This window comes from Rutilus rutilus (genome assembly GCF_951802725.1).
Source record: "Rutilus rutilus genome assembly, chromosome: 3".
In the NCBI taxonomy this organism is placed as follows: domain Eukaryota; kingdom Metazoa; phylum Chordata; class Actinopteri; order Cypriniformes; family Leuciscidae; genus Rutilus; species Rutilus rutilus.
Genome location: NC_140211.1, coordinates 4,573,826 through 4,588,035, shown reverse-complemented (window position 1 = coordinate 4,588,035; position 14,210 = coordinate 4,573,826). Strand labels below are relative to the sequence as shown.

General features: G+C 36.9%; 1 long non-coding RNA gene across 1 annotated transcript; it reads right to left on the bottom strand.

Moving 5' to 3' along the window:
• Positions 1–2,331: 2,331 nt before the first annotated feature.
• On the bottom strand, positions 2,332–13,673 carry LOC311288023. The gene is made up of 6 exons (XR_014626860.1): positions 13,403–13,673; positions 9,244–9,335; positions 6,151–6,189; positions 5,979–6,009; positions 3,628–4,195; positions 2,332–2,582 (listed from the first exon to the last, which is right to left on the bottom strand). It is a non-coding gene; the product is annotated as an uncharacterized lncRNA (long non-coding RNA).
• Between the last annotated feature and the right edge of the window lie 537 nt (positions 13,674–14,210).

Below are 14,210 nucleotides of genomic sequence, written 5' to 3'. Positions count from 1 at the left end.
TGGGACATACTATAGAAGTACTATAGAGGTATTACAGAACATCACAGAAGTATTATACACTACTATAGAAATCTTATAGGATTACTATAGTTCTTTTTCGTAAGGGATGTAGACAAATCTGGCTAATACGAGTTTAACACCCACTACTATCTCACACAGGGATCTACTCACACAGTAATCTCAAAAAAGAAAGCTCAAAAGCCATTTTGTCCCCCTTTCCGGTTCTGTGTGTTTATTAGGAAGGATGTAGAACTTCAATTCATAATTTGTTTGTTTATTGGCGGTACAGAAAACGACACAGCAACTCTTCAGCATGATTGTCCCGTGTATTTCAATGAGCGCCAAGGCAATGTTTTCCCCCACGGGCTAAATTCACATCACGTGACGGGGCGTTCCCGGGGGCGTTCCCAGACCAACCGTCTGTATGTGATGTACTTGAAAGCAACTATGCCTGCCAAACTTCCATGGTGACAGTTAGTGTTAGCCTACTACATTAAATCCATCGTGAATGTTGCTGATTTGTGGACTTAATCATGGCAAAATGTTTCTCCTGGTTTCCACGTCAGCGCTGTTTGATCTAAAAGAGATCTACGGTTAATAACAGAGAAATTTGAATGCTTCTCGCGCTGCACTGACATTGGTCTAAACTGATAAATGGTCAGTGAAGCAGAAGCACAAATGATTAGCGCATGATTGAGTTTGTCATTTGATGTTGGGCAACGTTGTGGTGTTCGTGCCAGCACGACTGCTATCCAAAGTTTGGTCGGTAGGAAAAATGAAAAAAATTTTTTTTATCATCATTCAGACCTGGTCCGAAACAGCAGACTTGTAGGCTGTTAAAGGGTTAGTTCACCCAAAAATGAAAATTCTGTCAGTAATTACTCACCCTCATGTTGTTCCAACCATGTAAGTCTTTCGTTCATCTTCGGAACACAAATTAAGATATTTTTGATGAAATCTGACAGAATTTTGACTCCTCCATAGGCTTCCAGTGTGACCGAAACTCACCGGCCCAGAATAGTTATTAAAACATCGTTAAAATAGTCCAAGTAACTACAGTGGCACTACATTAAGTTTATCATGCGACGAGAATACTTTTTGTGCGCAAAAACAAACAAAAATAACGACTTTATTCCACTTTTCATTTCCTTCTCTCTGGGCCTCTTAGTGTTTTTGCGCTGCGCGTCTGTGTTGCACGTCATCACGCATCACACACATGACTGGCGTCGGCCAATAGTGAGCCTACGTGGTGACGTGTAACACAGACGCGCTGCGCAAAAACACTACGCGAACCAACTAGAGGTCCAGAGAGAAGGAAATGAATAGTGGAATAAAGTCGTTGTTTTTGTTTGTTTTTGCGCACAAAAAGTATTCTCGTCGCTTGATATACTTAAGATTGAGCCACTGGAGTCACTTGGACTATATTAACGATCTCTTTAATAACTTTTCTGGGCCATCAAGTTTCGGTCACACTGGAAGCCTATGGAGGAGTGAAACATGGCTCAGATTTCATCAAAAATATCTTAATTTGTGTTCCGAAGATGAACGAAGGTCTTACGCGGTTGGAACAACATGAGGGTGAGTAATTACTGACAGAATTTTAATTTTTGGGTGAACTAACCCTTTAATAGTGGATACATACTAGCAGATGACGACATACGTTATAACCGTAATTAAACTAAACTATACATGTTCCATCTCCATACAGCACTCTGACTCTGTAGGCATTGTTGTCCGACTCTGGGTCGAAATGAACACCGTTACTGAGAGTTTCAGATATTATCTTCATTCCGTGAGATGAAATTGTCCTGAGAGACTGAGCGCGAGCTCATGAAGCTCCGCCCCGTGTGCCGTGCAGCAGCAGCTTATTTGCATTTAAAGGGCACAGACACAGTTTTTCTGAGCACCAAAATGTGAAAATTTAAACATGCTGTAAAAAAATTATTAATTTAAAATTTTGAGCTTAAACTTCACATACACACTCTGGGGACATCAGACTTATTTTACATATTGTGAAAAGGAGCATAATAGGTCCCCTTTAATGTAAATGTATCTATAAGCATGTTTCATCACAGCTGTTTAATGTCCATTTAATTAATAATGGAGAACGTTATGCTATGCCTTTGTCTAATACAAGTCAGTTATTAAAGAATAAATAAAAAAGACCAAAAGCATTTTCAGTAAACCAACCCTTACAACAAGAACAGTTACAAGATTGAATATTGTAAACAAAAAAAATAGTTTATTTTAACTTCATGTCACATTTTAAAAGATGATTCCAAATACCTTCCCATGCTTACTTATAAAAGATCACACAGTTTGGTGAATATGTTGGTGAGATCAGATGTACATTTATTTTGTAATATATTGACATCCGCTTCCGCTGGGAAAGCATGATTATTGTTTTTATTTTGCATTACATCACAAAACAGTAACATTATACAACAAAAAGGGCAATTCAAATGAATGCTTGTAATTTAACAAGATATAAACAGAATCTAAACTCCTTACAAAGACAAATAGCCTAGAGTTTATCCAAGGTCAAACGCACTGCTTTCAAAGACTGAACACTTTCTGCATGACTTTAAAGGCACAATATGTATTTTTTTTGCTTTAAAAATATAAAAAATCACTATATCTATGTTATATATTTTTTAAAGTTGTGTATTTACATTATCCCGACAGTTCCAATTAACTTCTAAATCCAGATAAATTAATATTTTAATTCGAAGACACGGACCGTGTCTTTATTTCCGTTTTGTCGCCGTCAATGCCGTCATATCCGTGTTGTCTCTGGTTTCCGCTCGTGCTTGCCATGGCAACCAGAGCTATGACCCAGAGCCCTCTGATAGTAACCAAACTGACGCGGACAACTGTGTAGTTCGCAATGTCTATCTGCACGCTGTTGTTGTTTCGTTCAAACATTATGGACCATGGCAAGCAGACTTTGGATAAAAAAGGACAACTAAACCGAGAATCAATATCAGCGCGGTGTTTTCGAGATGCCGAGAGCTCCCATAGACAGTATATAAACGAGAGCTCCACGTCCGAGACTTCGACAACTCCTACATGTACTTTATTAAACAGGTGAGCACATTTACATAAAACTAATCAATATTATATAGTTCAACAATGATAAAATGTTAGAATATGATCTGTATGTTATTCTAATGTTGATCTAGCTTACTGCTAGTCTCATACAGACAAACTAACGTTAACACATACATTTCAACACATTCAAATGCAGTTTAGAGTGATAGTGTAATGTTAGACCAAGTGAAACAGCGCTGCATTACCTCACAAGTTTAATTTGTCTAGTAAACTGACCTGTGAGTAGTATTCTGCACGTGTAGTTAGGTAGAATGAAATGTCCATATTCCTTTTATATCCGTGGGACTCGCATCGCGTTTGGAGCTGATAGCTGTCTCTTATCAATCCAGAACTGCTTCATATCACAGTCATGTTAAAGCATCGATGTATTCAGTCATCCATAAACATTATTAGATCGGCCGGCTTGACGTTGACGACAACATCCATAATTCTTAGCATGTGTTGCGTCATCAAACTACGCCTTTGTTATTGTAAATAGGTTAGCGACCCCTAGTGGCGAAAAATTCCATATTGTGCCTTTAAACATCATTAAATGCACACATTTGTAAAGATTTCAGTTTATAGTATTATTGATAATAATACCAGACAATTTCTAAACAGATTTTAAACTAATTTGTTAATATATTCTTTGGCATGTTTAATTTCATTCAGAGTCTCCTGAAATTGATCCGCTGTTTCTCTCATCTGAGGAATCAATTGTGACTCGTCTTGTTCTGTGATTGTGTAATCATCAAGCTCTAGTAATAGAGGATCGATTCTGCCTGTTAGTTGCGCATGCAGTTTGAGAGGTTTGGCAATTCTCCCCAAGTCCGCGGATCTCACTCTTCTCAGTATTTCATTATTTTGAACAGAATCCACATTCATCTGCTGAAGCTCTTTTATGGTTTTATAAATTGTACTCAGATGTTGAATCATTGGGTTGGTTAAAGTCAAACCTCCACTCAGTATGTCTGCGATTCCTTTTGCTGATCCTGCATTGGTGATGTTGTTCATTTTATCAGTGAGAGTTTGATGATTTCTGTGAAATTCTGTGTTCAGTCCCTTATTGCTTTGTTTCAATTTGTCACAAAGAGGTTCAGGGTTCCTGAAATATCAAAACTTTTTCATAAGTAGACAGCACTGGATATTTGTTTCATCTGTTTTATGGTTTACCAGCCAAATGGCACATATTATATTAAGCATTATGCACATTGTAATTGTCATGCTGTACTTTTGCACTATAGCAAACTAACAACACTATAAAACTCGGTAACACTTTATAATAACTGCACACTATTAATCATCAGTTAAGCATTGCTAGACAGTTAATTCATCATTTATAAAGCATTAATATACATTAATAAGCAGCTTATAAATACAGATATAAATGCTTTATTATTGATTTATAAGCATATCTATAATGTGTTTAACAATTGTGTTTTCATACTTTATTAATGATCAATTTATCATTTCTAAATGAAGTATTGCATTATTTACAAACCAGTTACATTATTTACCATTATTTACAAACTAGGTGTTGTCATTGATTAATAAGATCACTTAGAAAGTGTAAGTAAATGTAGTAAATGCAGGTAGTTATAAAGCATTTAGTAGTGGTCAGTTAACTATTTTTTGAGCTCATCTGAAGTGAGGACTAGTTATGCTTTGTAAAGCATTTATAAAGGAGATTTAAAGACTCAGTTTTCTTCTAAACAGAAAAAAGGAAACAAACACACACAGTGATACAGAACATACAAATATTTAACAGCCTTTAAATCTCCTTTATAAGTGCTTTACAAGGCATGACTAGTCCTCACTTTAGATGAGCTCACAAAATAGTTAACTGACCACTACTAAATGCTTTATAACTACCTGAATTATACAGTAGAAATACATGTTAATGAAGCATGTATTAACACACTAAGTAACTATTACTATATGTCTGAATAATATGTATTTAAACAGTTTATTAATCATTTACTTACACTTTCTAAGTGATCTTATGAACCACTGACATATACTAAATAACCAGTTTGTAAATAATGTAATACTTCATTTAGACATGATAAAATGATCATTAATAAAGTATGAAAACACAATAACAAATCATGTATAACTGTATTTATAAACTGCTTATTAATGTCTATTAATGCTTTATAAATGATGAAGTAACTGTTTACTAATGCTTAACTAATGATTAATAGTGTGCAGTTATTAGTGTTACCTAAACCTCCACAATAAAGGCTCCTTTGTTAGCATTAGTTAATTCATTGGCTAATAGAGGCTGTGTTCTAGTTTGTATGTCCTTCTCTTGATAACTTCTCTCCGTCTCAGATGTACATCATTGCTAACGTTACACCAGTGTCCTTTACTGGCAGAACCTGCGCTAGTTCAACTCACTGAACTACAATCATGTGTTTTATGCATCGTTCATGCTTGGGGTGTTGAATAAAATATTATAAAAATGCACTGATAAATATGATGATAATAATAGCATGACCTATGTAAAAACAGTCGGCTTAAAGTATCTACAAGTATTATATTATTATCTCATAAGTTAATTCATATATAGAGTTGTGTGTGTGTGTAAATGAAATGTGAACACAATCATGTTCTGCTGTGGTTTAAGGAGCTGCTGAATACAGTATAAGTTACACTGTCCATATAAACTTCCCTCGTCCACTTCACGAGTATAACTTTTGATTTTAGAAATGTTGAAATTAACTAAGATTAATAAAATGCTGTAATAATAGTTCATGTTAACTAATGTATTTAAATAATGTTAGCAAATTAAACCTTGTTGTAAATGATGTACTCATATGGATAATAATCAGTTGATTATAAAGTTAATAAAGATAAAGTCAAAGCTTTGAACAAGAAATACTTACTGGTACATCTCTTCTGCTCGATTCACTTTACCTGTATCAGACATTAAGCATTTTCTAATATTACTCAAATATTTCATAGTTAACAATATATAGTGCTGCGATAGAAGTATTGTAGTATCCTGGAGTAACCACTAGGTGTCGTGTTTGTATTACAAGTGTTGTGTGTTCTGACCTGAAGAGCACCATGATCCCATGTCTGTTGCTGTAACCGCTGCAAACAGAAGTAAAGTGATAACTTTAACTCAATGTATGTCATAGTCTGATTTATAGTGAAGATACTACAAGTATGTAATGATTTTATGTATTTATTGAAGTTGAATGTCACATTCTTTGTTCTGTATTCCTGCAATGATCAATGCATAAAATATTTTCACTCCTTGTTGTGTTGATAACAACGCTATCTCACGACCAATTCGTACGAGTGTGTACGAGGCGGCTAATTCATACGATTGGGAAACTCGTAACATATGTATGATTTAGTAAAAATCTTACAAATTCGTACGAGTGAGGTTGTATGAATTGGTACAATTATCCACCTCGTAAAATTCATACGAATTGCTGTAAGATCAGGTTGGTCAATGACGTTAAAATAAGTAAAGTACGGAGCCCCCCTAGTCCCACTTTGGCAAAAAAAAAAATATTATAACTATCTTGTGGCCTCAAGATACTAACTCGTGGCCTCAAGATAGTATATCTCGTGGCCTCAAGATAGTAACTCGTGGCCTCAAGATACTAACTCGTGGCCTCAAGATAGTATATCTCGTGGCCTCAAGATAGTATATCTCGTGGCCTCAAGATACTAACTCGTGGCCTCAAGATACTAACTCGTGGCCTCAAGATACTAACTCGTGGCCTCAAGATACTAACTCGTGGCCTCAAGATAGTATATCTCGTGGCCTCAAGATAGTAACTCGTGGCCTCAAGATACTAACTCGTGGCCACGAGAAAGTGAGTTTTTTCAAGGCGAACATTTCCATGTTAATGTTTCCATGGCGACGCGTCACGCGATTGACCGCAGCCACAATAATGACAGATGTGTCGCTTTTATTTCGCTTTTCCTTTTTTATTCAAAATATTCACAAACTTGCTGACCATGTCATCAACTAGCCTATCTGATATTCCGATTCTCACATACGTGTAAGTGAGTGTGTTTAGTCGTTTAAAAACCTTTATAAATAATCTTGATCTATAATAGCATGATGGGCGCTGCAATGTTGTCCGTCGGATTTACAGCACGTGAATTCATCAGTTTCTCCCGAAATAAATGCAAGAAAGTGGCCGGTGAACTGAGAAGAATAGAGTAAACTTTATAGTTCTTTGTCTTGCACTATGTTTGTCTAATATGAATAACACATGTCGGCAAATTATATTTGAATAGATTGTTATTGCTGCTTCCACAGACATCAGTGTGTTTTACAAACTCCAAATGTATTGTTTTACTCGTGTTTATGTATTTAAATATCTGAAACCAAAAATAAACATTATGAAGTTGAAAAACTGCTTAGATGTGATGACAGCGCTGAACGCGTCCGACTCTGGCTCGTTTAAAAACCTTTATAAATAATCTTGATCTATAATAACATGAGATGGGCGCTGCAATGTTGTCCTGTCAGTCGGATTTACAGTAGTGATGGGGACGAGACCGCCTATGCCGAGTCCGAGTCAAGACCGAGTCTTTGAAGGGTCGAGTCCGAGTCGAGACCGAGTCCGTTGGTTTTCAAATTCAGTCGAGTCCGAGTCAAGACCGAGTCTTTGAAGGGTCGAGTCCGAGTCGAGACCGAGTCCGTTGGTTAACATGGGAGGATTTGAACTTGAAACACGGAGTGTACTGACGCCTTTCCGTGGTTAAAACAACATTGCTTCTTATGTTTGTTCATGTTTATTTGAGGCTATAAATTAACTAGAAGGAAGAGATGATCGGTTCACGAGCAGCTTTAACTGATGCTCTACAGCGATCTGTCACTACACATTTAAGAGCCACAAAACGGTATTTATTGTTTAAATTTCTTTTAAAAAATGACCAAGTTTGAAAGGCGAGACTTTGTTTAATATGTTTAATATCAAAAGTAACCGAAAAGTAACCTGGTCTGTCCTGTCTGTCAGCGTGTTGTCAGTCTCCTCTCTGCTCCGCGATGTATTTTTCACTGCGTGAGAACATGGTGTGGCGTGAGTCAGAACGGTGTAGCTTGTCGGACATAGCGACAGTAACTAAGGGGGGCGGGTCTTTGCGAACAGTCAATTAAAATTTTCTAGTGGTATGTATTCTAGTGGACTAGTGATGGGACGAGACCGCCTATGCCGAGTCCGAGTCAAGACCGAGTCTTTGAAGGGTCGAGTCCGAGTCAAGACCGAGTCTTTGTAAGAACAAGTCCGAGTCGAGTCCGAGAAAGCAGAAATCGGTCTCGAGACCGGACTCGAGTCCGAGACCGGACTCGAGTACTACATCACTAATTTACAGCACGTAAATTCATCAGTTTCTCCCGAAATAAATGCAAGAAAGTGGCCGGTGAACTGAGAAGAATAGAGTAAACTTTATAGTTCCTTGTCTTGCAATGTTTGTCTAATATGAATAACACATGTCGGCAAATTATATTTGAATAGATTGTTATTGCTGCTTCACAGACACCAGTGTGTTTTACAAACTCCAAATGTATTGTTTTACTCGTGCTTATGTGTATTTAAATATCTGAAACCAAAAATAAACATTATGAAGTTGAAAAAACTGCTTAGTTGTGATGACAGCGCTGAACGCGTCCGACTCTGGCTCAGCGCCAGCCAATGCGCGAAAGCACAGTTTGAATCTGGCAGCACTGAACATTCTAAATGTGGCGCCGTACTCTCAGGGGCTAGTTGATGACATGGTAAGCAAGTTTGTGAATATTTTGAATAAAAAAGGAAAAGCGAAATAAAAGCGACACATCTGTCATTATTGTGGCTGCGGTGTATCGCGTGACGCGTCGCCATGGAAACATTAAAAGGAACGTTCGCCTTGAAAAAACTTACTTTCTCGTGGCCACGAGTTAGTATCTTGAGGCCACGAGTTACTATCTTGAGGCCACGAGTTACTATCTTGAGGCCACGAGTTACTATCTTGAGGCCACAAGATAGTTATAATAATTTTTTTTTGCCAAAGTGGGACTAGGGGGGCTCCGTAGTAAAGGAAAACTCATCAATGTTAGAAAATTAAAGAATTTCAATTTAATTAGTCCATGATGCCAAGATAAAAGCCATGGTTCATAAACTGCTAAATGAAATGGAGACTCACGCTGGACTGAAGGATGATGTCAAACACTGTGATCAGAGACACTGCTTGATAAGGTCACCAGTCTGTGTGTGTGTTCAGATCTGTCAAACACACTGAGAAAAATCACCATGAGAAAAACATCTACAATTCAAAAGTTATCAATCTTTATTTCACCTGTTGATTTAAAGGAGTCATAACCTGCAAATTTCACTTTTCCACGAGAATCAATGTATGTTATGATTGCACAATGATTATACACTGGCCGGGAAGCCGATATTTAAAAGTGAAGCGTTTGTTTACCTCAGGGTTTGTAAAATAGCCCACGTGCACACGCACGAAAAAACGAGATTTTGGTTTCAGCCCCGTCTTGACGTCAAGAGGTAGTAGGATATACCATATATGGACACCGCAGCAGGAAGCCCCCCTTCCCCTCTCCCCCTCATATTCAGTTCAGTCGCGAAAGATGGAGAAACCGAGTGCACACGTGAGTTGCTCTGTGGTTGACTGCCAGAAACAACATGCAAATGTGTTTTCTATACCAAAAACGGACCAAACTATCAGGGACCAGTGGATAAATTTCATTTTTAATGACGCTGTCCCAGCAACACTTTCAACTGGCTTATTGTTCGGTGTCTGCGCTAAACATTTTACGCCGGAATCATTCACAAATTTGGGCCAATATCAGGCGAAGTTGGCCACGAAGCTCCGTTTGAAAAAAGGTGCCATTCCAACCATCCGGGACTTGCCTGAAATTGAAACGGTAAGACTGTTTTTATTGCTCTACTGTGTGTAACAAACAGCAGCTAACTACTAATGCGGCTATTGTATGTAACGTTAGCTTCGAGGTAAACACGGGGAATGGACTCTACGAATGCTAGCCATATCATTGTATTGATTTTTTTTATAGAATAGATAAGGATAGATAAATAAAACAAACAGTCAAGTAATAAGAAACTTATAGAAAAACATCACGTTACATGTCTGTAGAAGAAAAATATTAAATGTCTAAAAAACCAGAACGTGAAACAAGGCAAAAACACCATGATAGCAATTGTTCATGATCTCAATAACCACTGTAAGCTGATAAAAAAATTCGACTACATCTCCGTTAATGTAATCTACATTAAATAAAAGGTAAACCTATTTGGGAGAAATTAGCAACAAATGTTTTAGCTCGTTAGTCAAAATGATTGTCTTTACCATTCAGAGACATCTTGATGTAGACGTCCTTCCAACAACTCTACATCTGCCCTTTCCAGCTCAGGTTCAGAGTCTGGCTCAAACATATACGGTTGAATTCCGTAGGTCGCGGCCAGGTCGGGTTCATTGACAACTTGCGCCATGATGTCAGTTTGTAATGATGCTGAAGTTACCTGCGGTGTCAACCCCCCTCCTTCCTGCAACCAATCAACGCGCATTATTAAAATGACCGTCCACGACTGCCAAAACATCGCATCAGATCTCACGAGACAATAATGCCTTCAGAAATAAAGGTTTTAGGAGCTCTGTTTTTATTTTATTTTCCACTTTTATTTTTTTAGAATGGCATGAAAGACTATTTACAGCAGTAGGTATCCAAATTAAGACTAGGTTATGACTCCTTTAAAACCACACACTGACTGTACAGTTTCAAAATCATCCATCAGTTTTTTTGTTTTTGTTTTTTTACTCGTTTCTTGTTTTTGAAAAGATCCTATTAGTTTTACCTTTTTGAATTAAAATGTTTATTTTGAACTAATCAATTAACTAAATTAATTCCAGAGGTGTCAAGTAACGAAGTACAAATACTTCATTACATTACTTAAGTAGAAATTTTGGGTATCTATACTTTACTGGAGTAATTATTTTTTCAGACGACTTTTTACTTCTACTCCTTACAATTTTACGCAATTATCTGTACTTTCTACTCCTTACATTTTAAAAATAGCCTCGTTACTCCTAGTTCATTTCGGCTTGTTTTCATTCCGGCTTGTCGTCGTTAAAAAAAATTTGGCCAATTACACAAACGGTTAATAGATCTGAGTCCCGCCTCCTGAATACACATCGCTAAACTGATTGGCTTTGTGTTTTCTTTCTAACTTGTGAGAGGCTGTAGCATAGACTGGGCTGTAGTCACATTTGGTTGTGCAAAGTGCGAAGCGCCAAAACTCATCCGAGTCCTAAGGAAACCTAGATGCGGTAAGCGAGGGAGAAATCAACAGTTCTGTGCTCAAGAATACGGGGCAAAGTGTGTGTGTGTGTGTGTGTGTGTGTGTGCGCGCAACTCTATACATTACAAGGTCAAAATATCCCCACAAAGATGTCAATATCCGAAATCCTTGTCCTTTTTTCAGAAAACAGCTTATAAATCAGACTTTTGTTTTTTGAAAATGTAAAAATGCAGACAGTTTTCTGTGATAGGTAAGGTTAATCTATGGGGGGTAGAATACACAGTTTGTTTGTACAGTATAAAAATCATTATGTCTATGGAAAGTCCCCATAAAACATGAAAAAATAACATTGCTTGGTCTGTTGAAGGCTGGTCTTGTTGAAATGAGAGGCCTGTTGATCAAATCATCCCAGTCTCATCAGCTGGACTGAAAGAAGTTTCATTGCTCTTAGGACACTGAAAACATGGCTCAGAGCAATGGTCACAAGTGACACTTGACAGTATTGCTGTGTGTCGTGTCCAACAGGACAAACTGGACAGAATTGATGTGAAACATATGCCAACAGTTAATTTCTGTTAAATGATTAGTTCACTTAGTTAAAAATGAAAATTCTGTCATCATTTACTCACTCTCGAGTTGTTTCAAAACAGTTTCTTTCTTCTGCTGAACACAAAAGAAGATATTTCGATAACCAGACAGTTGATGGTAGCTATATTGACTTCCATAGTATATATATATTTTTTCTACTATGGAAGTCAATGGGGTCCATCCACTGTCTGGTTATCGACATTCTTCAAAATATATTATTTTGTGTTCATCAGAAGAAAGAAATTCATACAGGATTGAAACAGTTTGAGGATGAGTAAATGATTTTCATTTTTGGGTGAACTATATCCCTTTAATGAAAGATGCAGACATGTGTTTGGCCTCTTCAGAAAGCAAGGAACAAGACAGTATTGCACTATTGCATTGCACTATGAGCGGAGTAAAGTTAAGTCTCTGTTAAACTGCCACCATGTCTTTATTAGTTATTTGTAACATTACAGAATTAATTAATTTACGTATTGTTAAAGGGATAGTTCACCCAAAAATGAAAATTCTATCATCGTTTACTCATACTCAAGTTGTTCCAAACCTGTATGAGTTTCTTTGTTCTGCTGAACACAAAGGAAGATATTTGGAAGAATGTTTGTAATCAACAGATCTCGGTCCCCATTGACTTCCATAGTAGGAAAAAAATATACTATGGTAGTCAATGGGGACTGAGATCTGTTTGGTTACAAACATTCTTCCAAATATCTTTCTTTGTGTTCAGCAGAACAAAGAAACTCATACAGGTTTGGAACAACTTGAGGGTGAGTAAACAATGATAGAATTTTCATTTTTGGGTGAACTATTCCTTTAAGGTCTATATAGACTAAAAACCTTAATACATTATCCTATTAATTTCCTGATTCCTCAGCTTATTTAGCTTATTTATTTAGAAAATGAATTTTCTATGGGCATATATACGGCTGAAACAGGTAGCCTAGTGCATCATCCCAAAATTTTCAACATCAACATTTTAATATAATTATAGTCAAATATGTTCTTTAGAAAAATGTGTTTTTTTTGAGGAGCTGGGATAGTGCACTATATAGGCCCCTGTGGCACAGCCTAAGCTTTTGTCCTTAATGGCATTTTTTTCCTTACATTACTTTTACTTTTATACTTTAAGTAGTTTTGAAACCAGTACTTTTACACTTTTACTTGAGTAAAAAGCTTGAGCTGATACTTCAACTTCTACAGAAGTCTTTTTAAACCCTAGTATCTATACTTCTACTTGAGTAATGAATGTGAATACTTTTGACACCTCTGATTAATTCATGCACAGACATTAGTCAGATTTAGTCCGTTTTAATGAAGTTGCATCATTTCTAAAAACTACACTAGTGAAATAAATAAACAACTGAAATATTTATCCATCTGTGTGAAATAGGAATATAATCATAATTTGCTATAAATAAAGAAGTATAAATATTCTTGCCCACCTGGAGTGAGTGAAGAGCGTCTGAAGAGGGATTCGCTCTGACTGAAATACTGCTCGTATTTATATCCGTATTTAGCTACGTTTATTTTCCCAAGAGCTTCATTTCAATATGAGTTTACAAGGAACAACAGCCTTCTCTATAATGGTCTACTATTGCGGAACTATCGGGTTTCTCTTTTGCCTTTGGGTGATTCTCTGGAAACGGTTTATTTTCTCTTTCACTTTATGCCGAGTTTTCCAGCAAACTCCTTCAGTGTGTCCTGAAATATCCTGGTAGTTTTTCTTATTATACTGATGAATATCAGTGTGTCTGATCTGATCTTGTTTTGTTGTTGTTGCAAGTCAAGTCTTGTCACCTTTATTTATATAGAGCTTTTTACAAAGCCACTTTACAGTAATAACAGGAAATTAATGCAACAGTTATTGTTTGGTCGCCTGAGAACGCACACTTTTAAACAGGTTTCAAAGTACAAGTTTTTGAAAACCATAACGTTATCATCTCTGAGTCAACTTCAAAACGTGAATCTGTGAAAATGGTGACACAATTCGCATATATGTAATATACATACATAGAATGTGTTTAGTCTCTATCTGGCCTGTGCGTTTGAATGCAAAAATAGGGCCTATATATTTGTTTTATTGAACAATGCCCTCATTGGGAGTTGACCTGTGAGGGAAGCATCCGTTGTTAGCGTTACACGACGACAAGAAGACTCCAGCACTGGGCCTTGGGCGAGGAACCAAGGTTTCTTCCACATGACTAAGGCACGTCAGCATCGCCGCATGACCTTGATCATGCAAAATGGATT